The 24,443-nt window shown below is 39.7% G+C and overlaps 1 protein-coding gene and 1 pseudogene across 5 annotated transcripts in view; both read left to right on the forward strand.

Annotated features, from left to right (window-relative positions):
- The window catches only part of PDZD2 (PDZ domain containing 2), a 343,515-nt gene that overhangs the window by 133,568 nt on the left and 185,504 nt on the right, over positions 1–24,443 (forward strand). The window lies entirely within an intron of this gene.
- LOC118524179 (large ribosomal subunit protein eL31 pseudogene) lies at positions 11,868–12,341 on the forward strand (annotated as a pseudogene).

Genomic DNA, 24,443 nt, shown 5'->3' on the forward strand with positions numbered 1-24,443 from the left:
TCGCCTGTGGGTTGCTGCCTCCTCCTGGAAGGGAATAAAATCTGATTATTTTCAGGACCCAAGTATATATAGCTCTCTCTTTGGTACAATTTATAATAAAACATGGGTTTTAACAGTTATATAGATTTCTTCATTGATTCTTCTTTGAAATCTGATCTTCCTCCAAAGATTTTGAGGGGTGAGTTTGTTATACTATATTTAAAATGGTTACGAAGATGTGACTCCTTGTGGCTTTTTGGATGACCAGGCTTATCTTTGTTGAAATGCACAAAGCAACATTCAAAGGTGTGAGTGTCCAGGTTCTTTGCATCTCAGAGTCACAGAAACCTGGATGCAGGGACATCAGCAATGATCTAATAGCTGACTCACCCCACAGTTACTTCGTTCAGAGCTCTTTCTTCACCAGAGAAAGGATGATTCTATCATTCACAATGTTTCCTGGACTTAAATTTAGCCCATTTCCTTTTGCAGAGGGGAAGGGAGACAGAGGGCCAGGCTGTTTTAATAGCTGAAGTGCATGTTTTCTCAGCCCTTGGGCCTGACTTGAAGGTTAGTCCATTTAAATGGGGCCAGGATTAACTAAGAAACTTTTTTGACTTTTGTGATCACAAATATACTTTCACAAATGTCCCCGAGGGAAGCTGAACTATTATGGGGAGAAGAAGGAGTGGGTGTCCTTCTTAAAAATTCAGGCTCTGTTAAGTACAGGTCTCTGTCAAATTGCATGGCAAGTCTTGAGGTTTTTTTCTGATTCAAGGGCTTTATTTAGTCCAGATGTCCATTCCTGTGAAGTCCTTGTCTGACCCAGCAGAATGAGTAGAGAGGACTTGAATGGCAGTCACTAGAAACGGTTCATGCTTTGGAAGATCTGTTGCCCAGTGGGATGCCCAAAAAGATGCATGAGATAGGTGAAAAAATTATTAGCATCCCAAGATACATTTTTTATCTTAAAAAAAAAATAAGAAATTGAACTTGACTAATATTTTAGATATGGTTGACATTAGCATCCTTACTCAGTCCATATATCAAAGGATCCTGTGTCCTGTGTGGTATGTGATTTGTCCTGAGGGAAGAAAGGATGATCCACAAAGACCCCCCCCTCACTGATTAATTCACTTTTTGACTTATTTCAAAGAACTACAGTTTATGTAGTCTCAGTGAAATAGGTTTATGGATTAAATTATTTCATTTTAATTAAGTTAAACTTTACCAAATGGACAGATAAACTAAAATTCTTCAGGGGAAAGAAAAAGAGGATTAAAAATAACATAATTAATGCAGGTATAGGCCAGCCATAAGAAAATGGCTGGGTTGACCCTTCTTACCACTGGTATAGGCTCAGCCACAGTATATGGTAAAACTATGACAATCTCTTCAGACTGACAAGAAGTCAGACAAAAAATTAAAATTTGAGGCTACAAGAAACGATGTGAAATATAAATTTCTAGCCCCTATCATTAAAGAAAATCCTCACCGTAAGCGTAGATTGTGTCTTGAGATAATACTTAACGATGGTATGAGGCCATCATAATTAGGAAGATATTTAAAATCTAAAGATCCACCACATGAATACAAATAGTTTTAAATGTTTTAGCAATATTTAAAATCATGCCATACTAAATCTAGTCCAGAATTCTACTAAACTGAATATTTAAAAGCCTATCTGGAATTTCTCTTACTTGTTTAAGGCAAAAAGTCACATCGTTAAGAAAACCCTCATTCTTCCTAATGCAGTCAAAATAGCTAAAATAACCCATGGAAAACAATATAACTGCAAAATAAAATGTCTGATTTTGTCAGCAAATTCTGTTGGAAGATGCACAGAAACATTGCTCAAATTTTAAAGAAACAGTGTGCAGTGTGGGAGGTTTGCTAGGCAGTTGGAAGAAAGTACTGCTGTTTCTCACATGTTCCAAATAAGGGTATTTGCTCGATTCTGTTTCAGTAATGAAATGGAACACCTACTTATTTGTGAGTCACTAAAGGAAAGAGATACCAAAAAAGATATATTTTCAAAAGTCAATGACTTTGTTAGTTAAAATAATGCTTTATGGGAAAATTATGTAAGGTAACAGCTGCTTTAACTAGAATAAAAAAGAATTCAGAGTAAGGTTACAAAAATAGGCCAGAACAAGAAATTGATTAAGTTATTGGTCCTGGAAGAGTTAACGCATCAAAGAGGCTAGAAGTGAAGACAGAAGACAGGAATGCCAGTGAATGTCATCAGTATGGTTAATTTTATAAAAATAACAACCTTTAAAATCAGTTGGATTTTTACTCTTCTCTGTAATAAGATGTGGGATAATCATCAAAATGTTTTGCCAGAGAGAGGTCTGATGTTTATCTTGAGACACAGCACTTAAGAGTCCTCGCACTTAAAGAAAACTGTGTGCTTTCTCTTCTACGAAAAAGACAAGTGTTTGAAATTGGCCTACCTCATCTATGAAAACAAGTGGTTTTCGGTGACCTGCTTCCTGGAGGCTGTTTTTGTAGACCAAACACTCATAACCCCTTTCTCCAATGTCAAGATAATGTGGCATCATTAAGAGAATAACTGCTATTTCAAAGAAACTCATGCTATGGAAAGAGCATTTTCAAAATGGATTTTTGGAAATGTTTCCTATTTATGTGACTTTTTTTTTTTTTACAAAAAAATGCTATTTGTCAACCAAATATTTCATATGTATATTTGAAATCTTGAAAGCAAAATTTTCTATTTTTTTAAATCTACCAAAGAATTTTCAAGAATTTATGTGCTTAAAAACTATTTTAAAAGACTGTACCTTTCAACGACTTTGCAAGAAAGCTCAACTAAGTTGAAAATTAACACAAACTTTCAAACCAAAACCTTAGTACAAATGGTGGATAGGGTTGGAAAATAGATATTATCATTGATGAAATGCTGCCCTTCTTCCATTGGGGTCTACATATCCTTGTGAGATATCTTCAACTATGGCAGCCCTTAAAACCAACATCCATTTATCTGAACTTCAACCATACTTGTGAATGATCACATCCCAGAGTGTAAAGTATTTCACAGTCTTGAAGTATATTTAACTGTATAGCTTTTCCTAAGAGTAATATTTGCTTTATATCATTTATTTTACTAAAGATGAAAAAAGTTTTAAATATTAAGTACTTCACATGAGATGTCTCTTTTAAAATACTTCTTTATATGTATTTTATAATGTACATAATATACTAGTACAAAAATTTAATGCATGCATTAAATAAACACATCTATTGGATATATATATCCTATAGATAGATGACAGATAGATAGATAGATATGAGGCTTGAGAAGTCAACACTGCTAGAGCAGTCATCTCAAAGATAGAGTTTATCCCTGTCCTCTTAAGGAAATGTCTTCTTTGAGATTTGTGGGATCTAGATGCTTCTCATCAACCCCTTGCCCACCATTCCTCCTCACTTGGCTCTCCAGAAGGCTGGTCTCCTCGGGCTCTGCAGGCTGGATCCCCTTCCTAAGCTCTCCCAGTTCCTCCTCCTTGCTTCCCAGGTCTGAACCCAAAGTCACGCCATGGGATGATCTGGCCAGCCACCCCCCCAAACACAGACACCCTGGCTCCTCTCCTCTCATTCCTCCTGCTAACTGCCTTCTCCCTGGACCATTGGGTGAGCTCTCTTTGGCTCATTATTCTTCTGTTTATTCATTTCAGAGCAACATATTTGTAAAGCTATTACTTAATTCCTCAGGCACCCAGTCCTTCCCCCATACTAATCTTTATTTCAGTGGCAACATTAAAACATTGAAATAACATTTTAAAAGAATGACTTGCAATTCTACTACACTAATTCTCAGTTAATTTGATTTTTCTATGTTAACATCTAATCTGTGACCATGCGAATATAGTCCCACCACACTAACTCAACAGATTTGTCTGTTTCCATTTCATCTCTGTTCATCTGCAATATATTTTTTAGACTACCTTTCTTAGTATTTATTTCCATTTTAGAGGACTGTGTGCACACGGGGAAGCATTCGAATGGAACAGAAGGACAGTGGGTGATAAGTATCCCCAGTTCAGACCCCATTCTCTAGTTACTACCGCCAGCTGCACCCCAGGGCCTCAGTCTGTTACCAGTTTGGGGGTATCTTTCTAAGAATTCTGTAAGCATATGTAAGTTCTCTATTTCACTTTTATATAAATAGGGATGCACTATCTGTACTATTCTGCATCTTTTTTGTTGTTACTAAAATCTTAGAGATTGTTTCAGGTCAGAGCATATCACATCCATTCTTTTTAAAAGCAGTATAATATTCTACCAAATGGTTCTATTATGATTTATTTAATTGGTCATCAACTGATGGGCATTTTCATTGTATGATCTTTTATTTATGTCATCAATTCTGCAAGAAATTTTATGTTGATGTGTCTTTATGTATTGTACATTAAAGTACATGTACATTTATGTGAAAAATAAATTCCCAGAAGTGGAATCCTCACACAAATCACATTTTAAATTTTTTAGTCATATTGTAAATTGCTTCACCCAAGAGGTTATACTAACTTGTATCCCCTCTGACGGTATATAAAAGTGCTGTTTTTCCCACACCTTTAACACCACAGGAATGCTTTTCAAATATTGAGTCATACTACATGCAGGAATCTGTATTATCCTTTTTCATTTAGCACATTTAAACAGGTTCCACCTTATTAAATAGTCTCAATAGGCATAATCATCAGTGATAATTTAGGCATGCTCTTTCTGTTATTCTCAGTTTTTCAATACTATGCATAACACTGTATGGAAAATGCTTTTGACCATGACTTTTTTTTCTTTTGAATCATGCTCTTAAGGCAGATTTCCTGGATTGAAGGTACTATATCAAAGGGTGTTTCGCCAAATCACACTCTGACCAAAGATGTATGAGTGCCAGTGTACCAGGACTATTTCATGATTGGGTATTGTAATTTAAAAATATGTTTAATTAATAGAAATATGGCTCACTTTTATGGTTTTAATTTCCATTTATTTGGTCAGGGAGCTTGGGCATTTTCCCCTAGTTTTTTGTTTGTTTGTTTGTTTCTATTTTATTTTTACCTGTTGTCTAAATCATCTATTTGTGTCTTTTGTCTACTATCTGGAATATGCATTTAGATGTTATAGATCTTAATCCTTTCTCCCTATGTGGTTAAAATTCCCCTGAGTCTTATAACAGATTATTGCTATGACTATGTAGAAGTTTTAACTATTGCTGTGGATGAATCTGAGTTTTTTTTCTTTTGTAATTTCTTTTCACAACATTTTTTCAAATCTTAGGACATTGCCATCTTCCCAAAGACCAGAACTTTTCTTCTACCAAGTTTCCTGATCATATTTTAAATTTATCTTTATAATTTAAAATTTAATTTAGGTGGCATGTATTTTGATGTATAGTGAAAAAATTTATCTATTTTTTCAAAATTGTGTAATTATCCAAACACCACTTATTAATAATTTTGCTCAATTAATTTGTGAAGCTTGATTTATTATGATATATACATAGACACACACACACACATAAATACACACACACACCCATATTTCTATTTTAGGGTGTTCCCTTTTTGTTCTGATCTATATGTCTATTTTTATGCTTATCACACAGTGTTTTGATCATGTTATAACATCTGGTGGTGTTAGTTACCTCCTCATTGCTCAGTTCACATTCCCCTCCATGAAATCTTTCCTTCTTCCCCTCCTGGGAATAGCTCTGACCCACACACACACAATCTACCTTCATGGGCGTAGTAGGCAGGATTCTAAGATGGCACCCAGGATCCCACACACTCCTACCTTGTATGCACCTCATAACCAGGACTGTAAATCTGATGAATTGTACTTCCATGATCAGGTTATGTCATAAGACACAGCTGACTTTAAGAAAGGGAGATGATCCAGGTGGGTCTGACCTAATCACATGAGCCCTTTTCAAGGTAGAAAGTTTTCTTTGGCTGTTGGAAGGGGCAGTGAGTGCGACATGTTCCAGCTGACCTGGAGAAAAGCAAATATCCATGTTGTGAACAGGCAATGGGATGGTACAACATCTACAAAGCTGAAACCAGTCTCTAGTTGACATTAGCAGGACAATAGAGAGACCTCAGCCCTACAAGTGCAACAAACTGAACTCTGCCAACAACCAGTGAGCTGGTTGGGAGAGGTCTCCTGGTCTCAGATGAGATTGTTGACAGCCCAGCCAATGAATGCCTTGATGTCAATCTCACGAAACACTGAGCAGAGAGAAACACTGCCATGCTTGGCTGTACATCTGCCCTGCCCACCTGGGAGCTAACAAATGGGTATTGCTCCAAAGCCTCTCTACATTTGTGGTACTTGTTACACAGCACTAGAAAACGAATACAGTGGCAACACACAATTTAGTACTTAATTACTCTCATGTCATTTACTAATCATTTCACATGTAAATCTTGTCTCCCCCAATCAGATTATCAACTACCTAAGACTGAGACCCACTCTGGTGTTTCCTCTGCATCAGCCATGTTATTATCTACCTTGCCTTCAGGACTGCACTGGGAGGCGGGGTGGGGTTGGGAGATCACAGCCAGGCTTTAGAATCACACTGCCCTGGCTTAAATCTTGGTGCAGACTCTCCAAGCATCAGTTCCCTCATCTTTAAAGTGGGAATAAAATGCATGGGACAAATTACTGAAAGATACACAACCATTGTTATCAGCAGCTACTTTTGAAGGTGGGAGATGAAAACAGGATCGAATTACAAAGGAAGGTTGTAAGAATTAAATGAGATGGTGCTTACAAAGCTCTTAGTGGAGGGCATCGTGCCTGGTGAACTCTATGAATATTAGCTCATCATTATTAGAAAAATGGACTCTTTGAAATGTTTTCCACAGTTCTGTATGTGCTAGATATGTTTTGTACCATGTGACCCTGGCCCTAGCCCTCCTCCCCCTACACATATACACACACCCCACTGGCTATCCCGCAGGGATGGATAAACTAAGTCCATCCACTAGACTTGACTGGTAATCATTTTGTCTCCTGGGAATTTGGAATCAAGCCAGTGAGAGACCAAGCTGCTTAGCTATTTGAGATGAGCTGAAAGGTCAATCCAAGTCAGGTCAGGGGAATCATGTCCTGAGAGAGCCAGAGCCACATGCCTGAAGGGACAGAAGGGCAGACATCAGGAAGAAGCTGGTCCCTTTAGAGGAACACAGAGTGGACATGCATAAGGAAACAGGGCTGAGAGACAGTGTCCCCAGAGAGAGAGGGATGGGACAGGAGTTTCCGGGGGCTTGGGGGCTTGCAGTTCCCAGCACCGGTTCCCACGGTGCCTAACTAGACTCGTTTCCAGATTTCTGTGTCCTTGTTTGTATCCCTTGCAAACAAATAAGCTCTGCCCAAAGGGCTGATGGTGGGTGACAAATCAGTCAGGTTCTAGTACATCCTAGGACACCAAGCTTGAGTGCTGACTCTGCGTAAATACACAAGAAAACTAAATTGAGTTTCTCTTTGGTCTTTTTCCAGACTTTCAACTGTCCCTACAGTTGAATTCCCAGTGGCCTCTGGAGGGCACTATTCAATTAAGTTTATTCCATGGTAGTGCACACTGTGCAGAGAGAGCTGTTAAGAAAAGGGTGTTTGAAATAATAGTTACCATTTACTGGGTACCTACACCTTCCTAGCCACTGTGCTGGTTGCTTTACATAAATTGTATCTTAAAGAATCACAGTTCTTCCCTGCAATTGTGGATTATTCTCATTGTAACTTGTTTCCAAAGGTATCTTATTCACAGGTGTCAAGCACAATGAAAGCTTCTTGTTCTCTTTCAATGAAGTTACAGCTTCTGATGGGAACCGGTTCAAGTTTAGTCAGCCCTCCTCTACTTTATGTACTTGTACAAAATTTGCATTTTTATGGGCATGTACTCTTTTTTAATTAGAAAAAGAAAGCAACATGGCAGCATTATAAAACAGGGGAAAATATTTGGTTGAGATGGGTATAAATTACCTGTGTCCTTCTTCTCTTCCAAGGGTGAGGTATTTCTTGTCTCTTACCTTTGGCCACCACATCCCCTAGGTAATTGTATTGGCTTCAAGCCAGGTGGATGGCTGCTAGCAAGGGGGAGCTGTGGTAGGAGATGGGTTATTGCTTTTCTCTACCTTGCTCAATGCCACCATGTTGGGAGGGTAGAAATGAGGTTCCAGACCTTTTCAGAGCCTTCTGACAGGTCTGAAAATGACTATTGACCCATCTCTATTTCTTTTCTTCTTCTTTTTTTTTTTTACAACATATTTAAAAAACCTATTTGTTCGTTAGATGTTATCAGTGTCAATAAAAGTATTTATCAACTATTATCTGTATGAGCCATATGCATTACACTCTTCTCATTTAATTCTTATAACAACTCTATGAGGCAAGAGGTTAAGTATTATCTCCATTTGTAGATGAGGAAATTTAGACTGAGGAAGACTAAGTAAACACACCTGCAAGAAACAGAGCCTGGAATTGAACCTAGGTTTACCTGCCCGAATTCATTTTGCTATGATGCTCTGTCAGTTACCACCCATCCCCCAAAGAGCATGTCTATTCCAATAGAGAGCACCTTCATCCCCAATAGACAGTATGTCCACTCCCCAGTAAGGAGTATATAGTAGTAATTTTATAAGCAGCATTCTGGCCAGGGCACCTCAAGCTCCTTGCTCATCACTATCTCCCACCCCTCACTACTGTAAATGGGCAGAATCAGAAATCAGGAAATCTGGTTCTAGACAGTTTGTTAATCTCTCTACTTTTTTATTCATATGAGGATATCTGTTGACCATGTACTATGTTTTAGCCCTGGTTCTACCTGTTAGGGGAATACTGATGTACAATACATACAATATATAGAGCATGCATCCATGCCTTGGAAAACTGCCTTGCCCTTAGAGTAGGGTAATATGATTAATAATAATATGAAGAAGTTTTTAAAGTAAACTTTATTGTTTAACAGCTTTATTGAGATATAATTCATATACTGTAAAAGTCATTTAGAGTTGAGTATCACTAATATCTACTTTTAGAAAATTTCATCATTCCAAAAATCACTAATCTACTTTCTATCTCTAGATTTGCCTATTCTGGGTATTTTGGTATGTGGTCTTTTGTGACTGGCTTCTTTCACTTGGCATAATGCTTTCAGTGTTCATCCATGTTGTAGTATATTTCAGAACTTCACTCCTTTATATTGTCAAATAGTATTCCCTAGTATGGCTATACCACATTTGTTTAACTATCCATCCATCAGTTGATGGGCATTTGGGTCATTTCCACTTTTTCACTGTTAAAAATAATGCTGCTGCAAACATTGATGTGCAAGTTTTGTATAGACTTATGTTTTCAGTTCTCTTGGATATATGTTTAGGAATAGAATTGATGGTCATATGGTAACTCGATGTGTAACTTTTTGAGGAACTGCCAAACTTTCCAAAAGGACTGCAACATATTACTTTCCCACCAGCAGTGTATGAAGGTTCTAATTTCTCTATATTCTCACCAACACTTGTTATTATCTGTCGTTATTATTACAGCCATCCTAGTAGGTGTGAAATGGTATTTCATTGTGGTTTTGATTTGCATTCCCTGGTAACTAATGACATTGAGCACTCTTTTATGCACTTTTGGCCATTTGTATCTTTGGGAAGATGTCTATTTAAATCCTTTGCCCATGTAGTAATTGTATCAGTTGCCTTTATTTGTTGTTACTGTGTTGTAAGAGTTCTATATAGACTCTTGATATACAAGCATATGATTTGCAAATATTTTTTTAGGCAGCTACAGATGTTAAACAATTGTCACTGATTGTTTTCAACAAATGACCTAGGAATAAGGCTGTTCTGAAAAATGGAGATTTTCATAGAGTCATCAGACAGGTCAAATACTGACAGTTCTCTGGGGATAGAGATTTTACAGGTCTTCAAACTTTTTCTAACCCAGTGGCAGCTAAGCTGCTTATTTCCACAGCTACCATAGTTGTAAGGCTGTTGATTTTCAAGGCTGTGTGGAGCTGGGAAGAAAGGGATGGTAATAGTGTAAGTTAAAATGCCACAAATCTCACTGCGATTACTGAGATTCAGCAGTTTTTCTAAGTGCTTCTTAGGCTGCGTCAGGTTGATTTTCAAGTTCTGAAAAAGTTGCTTTTGATAAATTTTTTCCAGTGTTCTTGTTGCTTTTATGAAGGAGTAGATTTGTGGATGTTTTTATTCTATCATTCCAGAAGTGTTTCTTCCAATAAACTTTTCTTTTTTTGGAAGTATAACATACATAAAGAAAAAGGAAAAAATCATAAGTGTTCAGCTAGTGAATTTTTATATTAATCATCACCTAAATGAGGCAAAAGAACTTTACTAGCACCTCAGAGCCCTCCCTCACACCCCTACTAGTTATTAACCACCTCTTGCTTAACCAAAGTAAAATGGTATTAATCATCACAAGACAACTTTCCTGTCTGGTACCATCGAGGTTTTTTCCAACAATCTGTTTTACTCTAATTGTTCAAATTTCTCCTCAAGCCACCCCCTTAATACATTTAATCTAAGGCATTGTTCTTTATTTTACTTGTTAAGTTTATTTTTAAATTTTTAAATTTTACTTTTTGTAATAATTAGCATACTTGGGCACCCACTTATCTCTGTCAAATCCCTCCTGTCTTCCAAAATTCTTCTATCATTACAATGATTCTCCCATCACTAAACCAGGCCCTGGAGTGTTGGCTGTAATTCTTCTCTATCCCTTTTTCCAAGACTTGTAGATGCACTTAATCATCATAAACACAGAAGCTAGGATCTCTTCAGGATAAAGTTAGATGTGTTTACATAGGACTTTTGCACATTGTCCAAATGTTCTGATTTTACAGACAGAGGGACAGTTTCTCAGAGGCTTTTGGAAGAAGTATTATCCTTCCATACAGATTTCTTTGCTTTTCCTGACCAAGGTTTCTCCAGCTAATGCAGAGCTACTGTGGCATAGCTCAGCCTCAGGGTTTATCTTGAGCAATTCCCTCGGCGGGAAAGCAAGGGGCATGAAGGCCTTCCTTGGGGCAGTTTCTGAGGTGTGGGCACCCAGTCCATTTCATTGTTTTTCATTATCATGGATCATTACTCAGTAGAAGAGGCGATGTACTGATGGAGACTGAAACAAGATGTTGTCTGTCAAAGTGATATGGACATTTAAGAGTAATTGCTTGGGAAGTGAAAAGGGGTCAAAGTAGTTGAACTGAATGTTACAAGGAGTAACCAAAGGTTGTGAAAATCTATTAACTGAAAATGTTGGGCAAAAATAAAAGACTTGAAATAACTAATAAAAATGATTAAAAACCAATTTTGTCTTTATAAGGAAATTTTCATCATAGTAGAAGACAAAAGTGCTTTAAAAGAGAATGGAGGTCAAATTTTACAGAATCCAAACTAATATATATATACATACATATTGTTTTATATTTCCTCTATAACCTTTTGCCATGAGTGATGAATAAAATAAAAAATGCAAAACAATATGGTGCTTCCTCAAAAAAATTAAACTAAATAAATTTAATTTTAAAACTAGAATTACCATATGACCCAGAAATTCTACTTTTAAGGTGCCTACCCAAAAGTCCCTGAAAGCAGGGACTCAAACAGCTATTTGTACACCAATGTTTATAGCAGCATTATTTACAATAGCCAGAAAATGGAAACAAACCAGATGTCAATCAATGAATGGATAGATAAATAAAATATGGTATATACATATGATGGAATATTATTTGGCCTTAAAAAGTGTACCTGTTTGCTAGGACTTCTAAGAACCATGGACTAAATGGCTTAAAGAAGAGAAATTAATTTTCTCACAATTCTGGAGGCAAGAAGCATTAGAAACTAAGCTATGGCTTTCCAACCAGAGCCCGGCGGAATGGCTCCCACGAAGAAGGGTGGCGAGAAGAAGAAGGGCCGTTCTGCCATCAACGAGGTAGTGACCAGAGAATACACCATCAACATTCACAAGCGCATCCATGGAGTGGGTTTCAAGAAGCGTGCCCCTCGGGCACTCAAAGAGATCCGGAAATTTGCCATGAAGGAGATGGGAACTCCAGATGTGCACATTGACACCAGGCTCAACAAAGCTGTCTGGGCCAAAGGAATAAGGAATGTTCCATACCGTATCCGTGTGCGGTTGTCCAGAAAACGTAACGAGGATGAAGATTCACCAAACAAGCTCTACACACTGGTTACCTATGTACCTGTCACCACTTTCAAAAATCTGCAGACAGTTAATGTGGATGAGAACTAATCGCTGATTGTCAAATAAAGGTATAAAACTGAAAAAAAAAAAAAAAAAAGAAACTAAGCTATGTTTTGTTGCCAAGAGGAGAAAACACCTGAAAAAATCTCCCTCTACCCCTTGCCTCCTTCTCTAGTGATCCCTAGGTCTGGAGATGAATGTGCCCAGTTGGAGTGACTGCCCACGCCCACCACCAATTGCTAGCTAACCACTGATTACCAGGTTTGAAGATATAGAATAGGATATACTTATACCCACCATTTTTAACTAATATACCTTTTCAGTCAAAGAAAATAATAAAGAGCTTCTGCTTAAAAAGGGTCCCTGGAATTTAACACAGCTGCTTTCATGACAAGACATCAGCTTAAAGATGAAGTGGCAAAGTTTCTTGAATTTGTGGACACCCTCCAAAAATGTTTTGGACTGTGCAACAGAAAAAGAAGGTAGAGAATGGCTCTAAGCTATGACTCAATAGTGACATCTTCATGCACATCTTTCTGCTCCCTGGAATATTTTGCAGTACTTAATCCTGGTGATTTTTTCTTTTTGGTATTTCAAGCCTAAAAGGTGGTGGGTGACCACAGCTTGTGGAGAAAAGAAAAAGTTCCTTGACTGGGAAATATATCTTTTAAGAGATTTATTTCATTCTGTTATTAGTTGTCCTAAGTAAGGAGTAATCAAAAAGGAAAAAAAAAAAAACTGAAGTCTTCAGGAATATTTGCTTTTCAGAAATGTCTGCTGGTATTTCATACCTTTGATAGCCCAGTCAAATGGACTCAACGCTCAGTTGCTTTTGAGACAAAGAAAGAATACTCTGTGTGTTATGATTTAGAGCAAGACAATTTATATCATTTTTATGCTTGCCTCCTTCCAGTGTACACAATCCAAAGATAAAACAGCAGGATGGTGGTCACTGATGTGGGTCATTGATCCAGTTGTTACCACGAGAGACCATTGCAAGTTATTATCCCTCAAATATCTTCTATACCTTTCTTCTCTGTACTGCTCTATTTAATCTTTTTTAAAGTTTATCTTTTAGCCCGAGGACCCTGCCTCACTGACCAAGTGGTAAGAGTTCATCTAGGGACAGTTACAGAAACAAGCTCATCTTCTCCTTCACTGATTTCTAAAGCTGATGTTTAATGTTCTATCAATGGCAAAAACCAGAGCTTCAAGGTCTTGGGTTGAGTGGGCATCTCTAACTAGCACAGCATCTAACACATCATGAAAGCTCAGTAATTGTTTGTTGAATAAAATAAATTATTCCTTCTTAAAATGGAAGTCTTGGGTTTGTGCATCTTCTGTCGCTGGTCGTGAGTCAGTCCCATTATTTCTGGCAGAAGCGTCAGTCATTGAGAATGTAGTCTTAAACTCCAGGGGATCCAGATTTGCAATTTCCATAATTGTCCACCTAAAAATAAATAGAAGTATTATATGTTGTGTGCTTTTTAATTTGCTGTGTTTGCAAAAGGCGTTCTCTATTAGTGTTCCCAATTTACCAGTCTGACTTAATATGTTTTGAAATAGATTGAAATGTACCCTTAAAAAATTAGTATGCTGATGGCATTTGTGTAAGCTTGTTTCAGTCTTTTCTCCATAAAGGAGTAGTAATTTTATTATTTTTGCAAAAACAAACAAACATGATTTTTGCGCATTTCCACAACTCAGTCTAAATCCTCCTTTTTCTTAAAACCTCTTCTACCAAGATGGTGCTCTAATGACAAAAATGGAGGAGTAGGCGAAGGCTTTTATGATCACCTCTAGAAATTCTGTTTAGAAAAAGGTATCTAGTCTATCCAGCATTATTAATATCATATATATTAATTTGGTTTTGAAAGAAGAAATACATACTTGAATTAATTCCCAATAAGAATCTATATTTAATAATAATAATAATCTATATTACAATAAGAATCTATATTGAATTTTCAAACCAAATGTACTCCCCTCAGAATTCGGACTGTTGTGTCTTTGGGGTGCACTCCTGATGCTGCCCTAGCCCAAAGCACTCACTTTGCAGACGAGCAGGTCCAAGCCCACTAGGCGAAGTGACTTCCTCTAGGTTCCAGGGAATTCATGTTGGAGCCGAGAGGAGCAGCCTGGCCTCCAAATTCTCAGGCTGTGGCTCTCTTCCCGGGGAATAGCAAACTCTTGCCTGTCAGCTGAGGATGAATTTTACATTTTTAAAAGGTCATAAAGAGAATGAGACAGACACCATATGTGGCTCACAAAGCCTAAAATACTTACTCTCTGGCCCTTTGCAGAAAACGTTTGCCAATTCCTACTCCATACCATTTTGGAGATAAAATGTTCACGGCCTCACTGTGGGGCCGATGCCTGGAGAATCTGAGTTCGAAGTGGAGGAGATGCTGGATTTGTTTTGGGGTTGACTTAACTAAGCTAGTGCTACATTTCCCAGATGTCTTCCTTGCACACTTCTGTGTTAGTGTGGGCCATGAGAGGACTTGGGTATGAGATTTGGAATGTATGTGTGCATGTGAGCACTCAGAAGGTTGGTGTAGAGTGCTGGGCACCATCTCTTGTAATTCACCTTTTTGGAATGGTACAGCAGCTGGAGCTCTGCCTCACAGCTCCTCCGGGTTTCCTCCCTCAGTTCCCTGACCCCCGGGCCAGGGCAGGCGATGTGGTTCCTCCAGCCCCTGATCTCCTCCTCCAGCTCCCCTGATGCCTGGTCCAGAAGCATGTTCAGCTCTAATACAGGTCAGCAAAATCATCCGAGTTGGAGGGTGAGGCAGGATCCCGTTCTTCCTTAAACGTTTCTGTGGGCCCTGGCTCTCCCCACTTTACCTGAGTATTTCCTTCTGGGTTGCCTGCCCTGCTGATTTCAGGCCCCGCCTCAGACAGAAGAAACAGCCTTACGAGTACATAAACTCTGGAACTGGCTCCCACAATTGTGTGAAGTCAAATCCCTATCACAAATCCCATGTTATGTATTGGTCCTGATGGTCCTGCTTCTCTGATCAAACCCTGACTGATACAGTAGCTCAAAATAAAGCAAATCATGAGTCAAGACTAAAGAAGAGAGGAAGAAAGGCTTAAAAAAAGAGAGGGTGAGGGAAAAAAATATATATACATATGGTGTCTGTTAATTCTGGAAACATGGATAAAATGTACAAAATTCTGTCAAGGACATCTTCAATCTGTAAAAAAGAAAATACTAAAAATAATATTTTGTATTTCCAGACTTTATGGACTGTGGGTATATTTTAGACTCTGGAAACCTGTGGAGCTGGAAATGCTATCCAGAGTGATTTGCATGAGCATGTGGCCAGCACAGTCTCAGAGTCTAGAAGACTTTGATCATTAATCCCACTTTTCCACTTTGAAAATCACCAAAATTCAAACAGGTACACAGACATGCAAATGTACAGGTGAGTTCTCTAAAACTTACGTGGAGGCATTGCTTTATGAAATTAAAGAGAACAAAGGGTAGGCAGACAAGTTGTCTCTGTTTTCTTCACAGGTCTGTGGTTTTTAGTGGTGGTTTTTCATTGATTTAGTAGTCTGGTGTTGATGCAATTTTGGCTATCCTACCTCCCTGCCACCTTCATGCATCTAGCGCAGCAACTGTAATTCCAGATAATTCCAAGTCTGGGCATTCCCAGGAAGTCAGATCTATGAAGGCAATCTGGACACCTTGCTTAGTTGAACTCCAAACCATTTGCTCTTGTGAGAGCCTCTTAGCCTCATCTTATAAGCAAGCTCCAATGGGATGAAGGGAGGGCACAGCCTCTGTCTCCCTCAGCCTTCCTCTTGGCTTCTCAGAACACCTCCCTCTCATCCTCCCAGATCATATGGCCTAGGGGACCCCAGCAGCTCTCACCAGGAAGAAACTGAGCCCCAGCTCTGGAGGACAGGTGAATTTCTCATGCTCCTCACGCACTATTGCCAACAGCAGAAAAACAGGAAAAAGTCATCATTTTTTGAGTTCCTTTGATTTGCTTTCCATACTCTCCCACGGAGGTCATCGTTGAGGACTAGCTCTGTTTACAGGGGGTACTGAATCTTATTTATCATCACAGTTCTCCTTGAGGAAGACTTCGGAGTTCAGAGCAAATAGTAAGATGAATATTCGCTTTGCTGATCTATCATCATTGTATCCCTTGGTAATGACCAGAGAAGAGAAAGGAGTTTGCTCATAAGTTATAAGTAGTTGTGCAAAGGGAAAATGTAGTAAAACAAAAAGGATTTTACTAACTCATTGGTGATGTTGTAGGTAATTGTAAAATTCTTTGGTTTAATGTTGATGCTCAAACCATGAGCAGATTTAAGATTTAGAACTCAAATCTGCCTGAAAGACAGGGCTGATGGAACCTGAGCTTTCAGGTGGCAGGGAGGAATATAATTCTTATTTTCAAGAAGTTCATTTTATTCTATGAAGGTTTCTTGGATTGAAAGAAAAAATTGAAAGTTTAATATGATGGTCTTTGAAAATGTCATGCCTATTTATATCTTTCCTCCCCCCACATGTGTCCTCATTTTGGTTTATTTTTAAAGTTTGTGTTTGTTATCAAAATGAAAAACATCTTAAATGATAAAAGCAGTAAGTATTCAATTCAATAAGGCATAAAGAAGAAAGTCAACATCACCTGTAATCCCACCACCTAGAGGTAACCACTGCTGATACTTGGTATATTTCCTTACGAACTTGCATGCAAACATGCACACATGAATGGTTTGGTTGGACTACACATGTGTGCTTAAGAACATGAATTTAATGAGTCCTGATCCCATCACTTATAAAACATGTAACATCAGGCAATTTCTTAACCCCACTAAACCAAGGATTTCCCTACCTATAAATTGGAGCAAAGAAGAACAATACCTAAGACATAAGGTGATGGGAGAGAAGATGAGGATATCCATGTAAAGTTTCATCACAGTGTCTGACACACAGCAAGTGCTCGACAAATATGAGCCATTATTAATTTGCAGCTTTCTCTTGTCACTTCAGAAAAACATATAACTCAACAAATCTTTTGGTAGCTTTGAAAAACTACCAGTTTCCATCCCTTTCTTCCCTATCTTAGTGGGGATTTGCATATATTTGAACTCCTCTATGCAAGTGAGATTCCTGAACCTACAATTAGAGCCATTGTTAATAATGATGTTTATGCATATTGCAGTTCCGTGCCAGGACTCCACACACGTCAGCTCATTTTATAGCTCACAGCACCTTTGCGAGGTAATTGTCATTATCCCCAGCTATAGATGAGAGAATCCACACTGGCAAAGAAGAGCCAGGATCCAAACCCAGGCCTTCCTCTTCCCACTGGGTTGCTCACTCCAGTACAGCCCAAACCCTAATCCTAGCACATTCTTCCAGAGGTACTGGGATGAGTCTGAAAGTGGCTTTCTGGCCAGTGTCCAGCTGGTACCTAATAGACCAAAAACTATCTGCTAGGCAAAGGAGGCATCCTGGACCAGAAGTCAGGAAACCTGGTCTCTAGAAGTTCCATCCTTCTCAGGGTGGTTTCTTTCCCTATAAAGTGTATGTGACAATGATCTGTCTTATCTTCCTCATGGGGAATGAAGTGATAGTCAGATGAGAGTGATGATAATACTAATAATATGATGGAAGTTTTAAATAGCAATGACATGCCTCTCAACCACAATGGCTGTTTTTAAATTGTGACCCTGGTCATACAAAGTGGGTTTTCCCCCGTTGATACACTAACAACTCCTTCTGGATCTCACTAATGTCTTTCCTTCCTAACCAGCCCACCCGGGAGCATCCATGACTTATCAGATCTTGCCAGCTACGCTGGTTCCCTCTGAGTCTCACCTACAGTCTCTTACGTGGAATCTCAGTTACTCTCTGTGAAAACTGGAAAGTCATAGTTCCCTTTCATGCCCTTTTCCCCCCAAACATGCATTTATAAATGGGTTAAACTCTCCACTCCTTGGGGTGATGTTAGGCATGCCCTTTGTATGGCACTATTTGTAAATAGTGTGGCTTTTGTAAACAACATGGTTGAGGTGGCCCCTGGGACCCAGAGAAGGATCCAGTCTTTTCCTTTGTGAGAATATTGTTTGGAGCTTTATCTGGTCCTTTGCTTTTCCCAACTTTCTCCAGCTGATGGGAAGCAATGATAGACCAGATCAGAGCCAGGTCTGGAGTCCTGGTGTTGCTTTTCTGGATTTCCCAGAATTGGAGAGCGTGGGGCAATTGGGAAAAGGAATCTGATCCTTGAGGTCAATTTGGAAGAATTGATTGGGGAACTACTTACTAGCCATTCAGTATTTCCTTAATGTGGTTCACTGACTTGTAAAGAGGAGATGTTTTGATACATCATCATAAGACCGAGCAAGTCAAGGTGAAGTACTCAATTGAATAGTAATTGCTTGGGAAGGAAAGAAAGGTCAAATGGTTGAACCTAATGATGCAAAGAGTAATCAAGGGAAGAGAATTATAAACCAAGTGAGAAAGGTAGGGCAGAGAGGTGAGGGACTCCATGTGAACTATAAAGATGATTAAAAACCTACCCTTATAAGAAGACCTTCATCAGAGTGAGAAACAGAGAGCACAAAGAATATTTTTCAAGGGTTCCATGTTCTAACAATGTATATATGCTTTGTTTTCTGGATAATTATTTACCTATTGATGAGTGTAGATATGATTTTTATAAAAACTAAGTAACATGGGCCACCTGGGTGGCTCAGTTGGTTAAGCCTCTGCCTTCAGCTCAGCTCATGATATCAGGGTCCTGGGATCGAGCCCAGCGTTGGGCTCCCCACTCAGGGGGGGGTCTGCTTCTCCTTCTCCCCCGCCCCTCCCCCTGCTCATGCTCTCTCTCTCTCAAATAAAGAAATAAAATCTTAAAAAAAAATAAACCTCTGAGTAACAAGTACAAACTATGGTGGTCAGATTTAGCAAATAAAAAATCCCATACAATATTTGAGACATACTTATACTTAAAAAGTATTCATTTTTCACTTAAAGTTCTGATTTAACTGGGTCTCTTATATTTTATTTGGCAACAGCGGTACAAACCTGTTTGGAAGGAAAGGCACCAGCCCCTGGTAGGTGAAGGCCTCTGGGAAAAGGAAAAATCTCTGGGGTACTATCCAGTTTTAACTCTCTTTAAGAGTCTATGAAGGCCCTTCTGGGTAACATAGTGCTCACTATTATAAAGTCAGCTGACAGGGCTGAAGTGTGGACCAGGCCTAGAGGCAGATTGGATTAAATGCTTCTAAATCCATCCTTCTAAGTCCTAATTCTCAGGAGTAGGTCAAAGTGAAGACCTCTGTGGGCTAGAAGAAGTTTCTTTGGTCCAGGGAACAGGGCAAGGGGTGGATGAAGAAGGACTTTGAGTACAAGTACAAGCAAGGGAGGTAGAAACAAGGAGGTGAATCTGCAAATCTCTGGTATTATGTCCTTGAAGAGAAAACATGGAGAACCATCAAATTATATGCAGTTGACAGGAATACATATTAATGGGACTAAGTTTGGGTAAGATTCTGTACCAGGTTAGTTGGAATTCATGCATGCTTCTTGCAGATGGTGAAACTTTTATTTTTTCACTTAAATAATGAGATGGATTTAGGATATCAGATGGGAGGGAGTAGGTGCTCCACATAGGTGAGGTCACCCCTGGGAAACTTTCAAGATGGTGGGGGAGGGACCTGTGTAAAGTCTTGCCTGCACAGAGTGGTGGAATGAGCTGGGCCACGGTGGGAGAAAAGGGCAGTGCAAGATATTTAGGGGGCTATGAAGACTAGAATCAAAATCTGCATCTGATGAAGGGAAGCAAGTCCACTTATCCCTTGGACCAACCAAATGTAAAAGGGAATAGTAGTTGCTGCAAGAGATATCTGCAGACAGCAATAGCAGAGAAGATGTGGAAGGGATGTAGGGGTGGGGTGGAGGTCTGATGATGAGGCATTCAGCAAAAGGAAATCATTTTTGTCCATAAGGAATTCTGTCATTAGACATGCACCAACCAACCCTTTACTGGGGGCTTTATCACTTGCAGGTACCGAAGCTCCAGAGATAAATAAAGTCCAATTTTTGCCCTCAAGGGATTCACAGTCTAGCAGAGGGAGAGAGCCTGTAAACTGAGCAATGCCCGAGTTTTATCCCAGATAAAGGGGAAGGACAAGTCCATAGAGACACCCCCAGGGTAGGCGCCATCTTTTCTTGGCTGGATTCATAGGACAGCTTCCTCACCCCTCTCTGCCTCTACCCAGCTGGTCTTCTGGGATATTCTCCCTGGAGCCAACATGATCATTCTAACATGGAAATCCATTCAAGGCACTCCTGCTAACAGCCCTTCAAGAATGAAGCCCAAACCACTGTCTCACAAAACCATACTTCTCTAGCCACTGCCCAGTTTGCTGCTCTCCTCACACTGGCCCCAGGCTGACCAAACTTGCTGCCAGGCTGACCCTTTGTAGACCTCAGAACATGGCATCTCTCTCTCAGCCTTGGACCTTTGTTCTTGCCATTTTCACTTCCTGGAATATTTTCTTCACCTTGCTAATGTCTGCTTATCCTCAGGGCTCAGCTTACAGTCACTTCTAGAAGCCTTCCATGGCCTTCCAGGACTAATTAGGTTCCCCTGGTGGGCTTGTCACAATTCCCTGGACTTAGCAGTTATCCCACACTGCATTGTAACAAACTGCCTGGTGCCCCTTCCTTGTCCCACTGTGGTCTCTGAGCTCACTGGGCCCACGGTCAGTGCTGCTTATCAGTGTTTCCTCAGAACCTAGTGTGGCCCTTGGCTCAATAAATCATATTCTAAAATAAATCCACTGGCTAAATTGGGGCTTTTTCAAGATGTAGAAAGAGACCTGCCCAGGTTATCTTAAGCAATTGGGGTTTCTCAGAAGGATCTCAGTCACATGCAGGCAGCCATTTCAACAACTAGATGATTCCTCAGAACTCCTGAGGGGAGATGACTCATCAAGAAAGCCTTCACAGCAGCGAGGATTTTTGAGCTTAGTGCTGAAACATGAATGGGTGTTTGCCTAGAGACCCAGGTAGGAAAGAAGGTGTTGTAGCCTGACCTGAGCTGATTGTCAGGCTCTTTTGTTAAATATCAATAGCAATCAGGAAAGGTCTATACTTCCTGTCTGATAACCTCACTTCCCGGTGGTATGTTACCATGAAAGCAAGTCTTTGACTCCTGCCATACGTGGAGTAGGCATTAGCAAGCCCACACAGAAATAGTCCCACAACCTGCTTTTATGTTTGGTGACATCTCCACTGCTAGTTCTGGTAGGTGCTCCAGTGAGCCCCTTCCCAGCAGGTTCCCTCTGTGAGAAGAATCGCCTGATTTTAATGTCAGGCCCAGTGACAAAATCCTCCATTAACTGGGGGTCCCCAGACCAATAGTATTCCACAGCTGAAGCACCAGTCAGAGGTGTCAGGGAGCTGATTCTCCCCGGATTCTTGTAACTCAGCAGGGGAAGACAGAAGTGGCTACACAAACCTTTCTAACCAACTTATCTTAAAAATCTCTCATTCCACAGATGAAAAAAAAAATATTTCTAGCCCCCATTTTGAGAACAACAGAACTTTCTGCTGCAGCTTTAGATAGTGATATTTCAAGCGTGGACTCTGATAAGTGTCCTTCAAACATTAGCTCAGGGCCTCTAAAATGTAGATTAGGGTTATCATCACTTGATGTATCAAAATATTTAAAAATAAATTTCAGACAATATGAAGAGTGGATGGGGGCTTTCTAGGCAAGGGGACAGACATCAGCAAAGGTCATGGGTGAATTCACAGGTAACTTTTTCTTAGTCAATGTGAGTTAGGCCCATGTAAATACACCTTGAGGGACTTAAACGTCAGAGATTCTTTCACATAGAATCTGTGTGGTTAAGGTCCATAGAAGTGGCTCAGCATCTTTCTTCATCTGTTCAATGGGAATAATAATAGTGTCTGCCACATGGGGTTTTGGGTGGATAATTATAAAAGAATACTGGAAGAGCTTGGCATGATGCCTAGTGCATAGTAAATGTCCAATAAACAGTAGCTGTGATTGTTTTTACTGTTATTGTTATTAATATTAAGGTAATAATTGTTGTTTTCCCGTTGTCTAGCCCTATTCCTGGTTCATAGAAAGCACTCAATAAGTAATTAGGGATTAATAGGGATGAATGCATTTGGAAGTTTCCTGATTTATAGTCGCCCATTCAACAAATATCCGTTGGGCACACATACATGCCAGGCATGGTGCTAGGCCCTGAAAATAAAATATTAAACAAGGCCATACAACCTTATCCTAAAAGAGTTTATAGTCTAGAAGGGTAAGCAGTCAAGTGAATGGACAGTGGGAATGCTACCAAAGCTTCACGGGTCTAGGAGAGGGTCGGGGGAATCCCTGGAGAAGGTGATGTCTAAGCTGAGTCCAGAGACGGGAGTAGGGATTAGCCAGGTGAAGGTGATTAGAGCAGGGAGGACAATCCCGGTTTCGATGTGTTCAGGGGCCTGAGGCAAAAAAGAACCTATCTTGTTCTCACAGTTCTGAGCAGGTAATTTAGTTCAGGTAATTAAACATCCCAGAGATGCTTAAAGATGACTGGAGACTAAAATTTTAAATTTTCTCATCTACAACTACACAAAAACCATTTATATTTTCTGACTGCAGAAGATGGAATGCAAGCAAATGTTGCCACGAAGCCTGGAGAATGGGAGATGGAAGGAATGGTTTCCTCTCTCTTCCCTTCCTCTCCCTTCCCTTCCCTTCCTCTCTCTCCTTCTCCCTCACTCTCTCTCTCGTTTCTGGTTTCTGTTAATGTGATTTATGCTCTATCCAGGAATGTAGGCTTTTATTCTTGGATTTCTAGTTCTTGCAGCCGATATTACTGAACCTGTTGAATGAAGGCTCCAAGTAATGACTGCATGTCCTTTTTGCTTCTACCATGTTTTCCAGTCCATGGTCTTGATGCGAGTTCATTTGATTGGGCTCCAAGTTGTGTGTGGTTGTTGCAGGGGTGGGTGGTGGACAAGGGATGAGCGGTTGAACAAATTCTTCCATGGTCTTCTGGCTCTTTTGCTCTATTATTCTTTGGAGTAGGGATTAGAAACAGATGAGGGGGCATTTGCAGGGTAATAGCAAGTCATTTGGGAAGCCACCAGTCAGAAGGAGCTGGCCTTTGTCTAAATTCTTCAGCTCTCCTAGGACCAACTTTGACATCACTTTCATTGGGCACAGGCCCCTGGTATTAGATTGGATTTATTTCAGAATTCCTTTCACTGAGCGTGGATATTGGAAAGTTCTGGTTCTAAGTTAATTAACTCCCACTCAACCCTTGCCATGGCTGGACCACACCTCCAGTCAGGTGTTTACTAGTAAAATGTCCTAGGATTCATACATTCACTTACCCACTTATGAATAGGTTTACTCAACAAAGATTTACTGAATACCTACCATAAGCACAGTACTGTAAAAAAATAAGGAAAGGGAGGGGAATGGAAACATTTTTAATAAATTTTTAATAGTGTATAGCAAGGTTCTCATCTTTAGCACTATTGCCATTGACATTTTGGACTGGATAATCCTTCATTGCAGGGGCCTGTCCTATACTTTGTAGAATGTTTAGCAGCATCACTGACCTCTACCCACCAGATGCCAGAAGCACCCCTCCCCAGTTATGACTATCAGAAATATTTCCAGACATTGCCAAATGTCCCTTGGGGGGCAAAATAGCTGGTGGTTGAGAATCACAAGCTTACAATATTAGGCATCATCCCCAACACTTCATATACATTTTTTCATTTAAGCTCTCCTCCCCAATAAGCCCTTAAGGAATATGGTTCCAATAAGAGTAATAAAAATTAAATGATTTACTCAGGGTCTCATGGGTGGTAATTATGGCATGTGGACTTTAAATCTAGGTCTTTCTACAGACTACATCCCCAGATTTCCATACAACACACTGTCCTACCCCCGAAGGAACTTAACATCTAGTTGGAGAGATGTGATAGGAGCCAGGTAAGTTCCAGTTGCGTTCACTGGAGAAAAAGGGATGTGAACACTCAGAATAGAGAGGTAACAGTGGGCTAGGGAGGTCAGGGAACACATCCTGCAGAGATGAGAATGTTCTTTGAATATTTGTGGATAAACGGTTTGATTGGAATAGTGAGTTTGTGCTGAGGAGTGGCGGGAGGTAGGATTCGGACAGGTAACATT

This window comes from Halichoerus grypus, chromosome 2 (assembly GCF_964656455.1).
Source record: "Halichoerus grypus chromosome 2, mHalGry1.hap1.1, whole genome shotgun sequence".
In the NCBI taxonomy this organism is placed as follows: Eukaryota; Metazoa; Chordata; class Mammalia; order Carnivora; family Phocidae; genus Halichoerus; species Halichoerus grypus.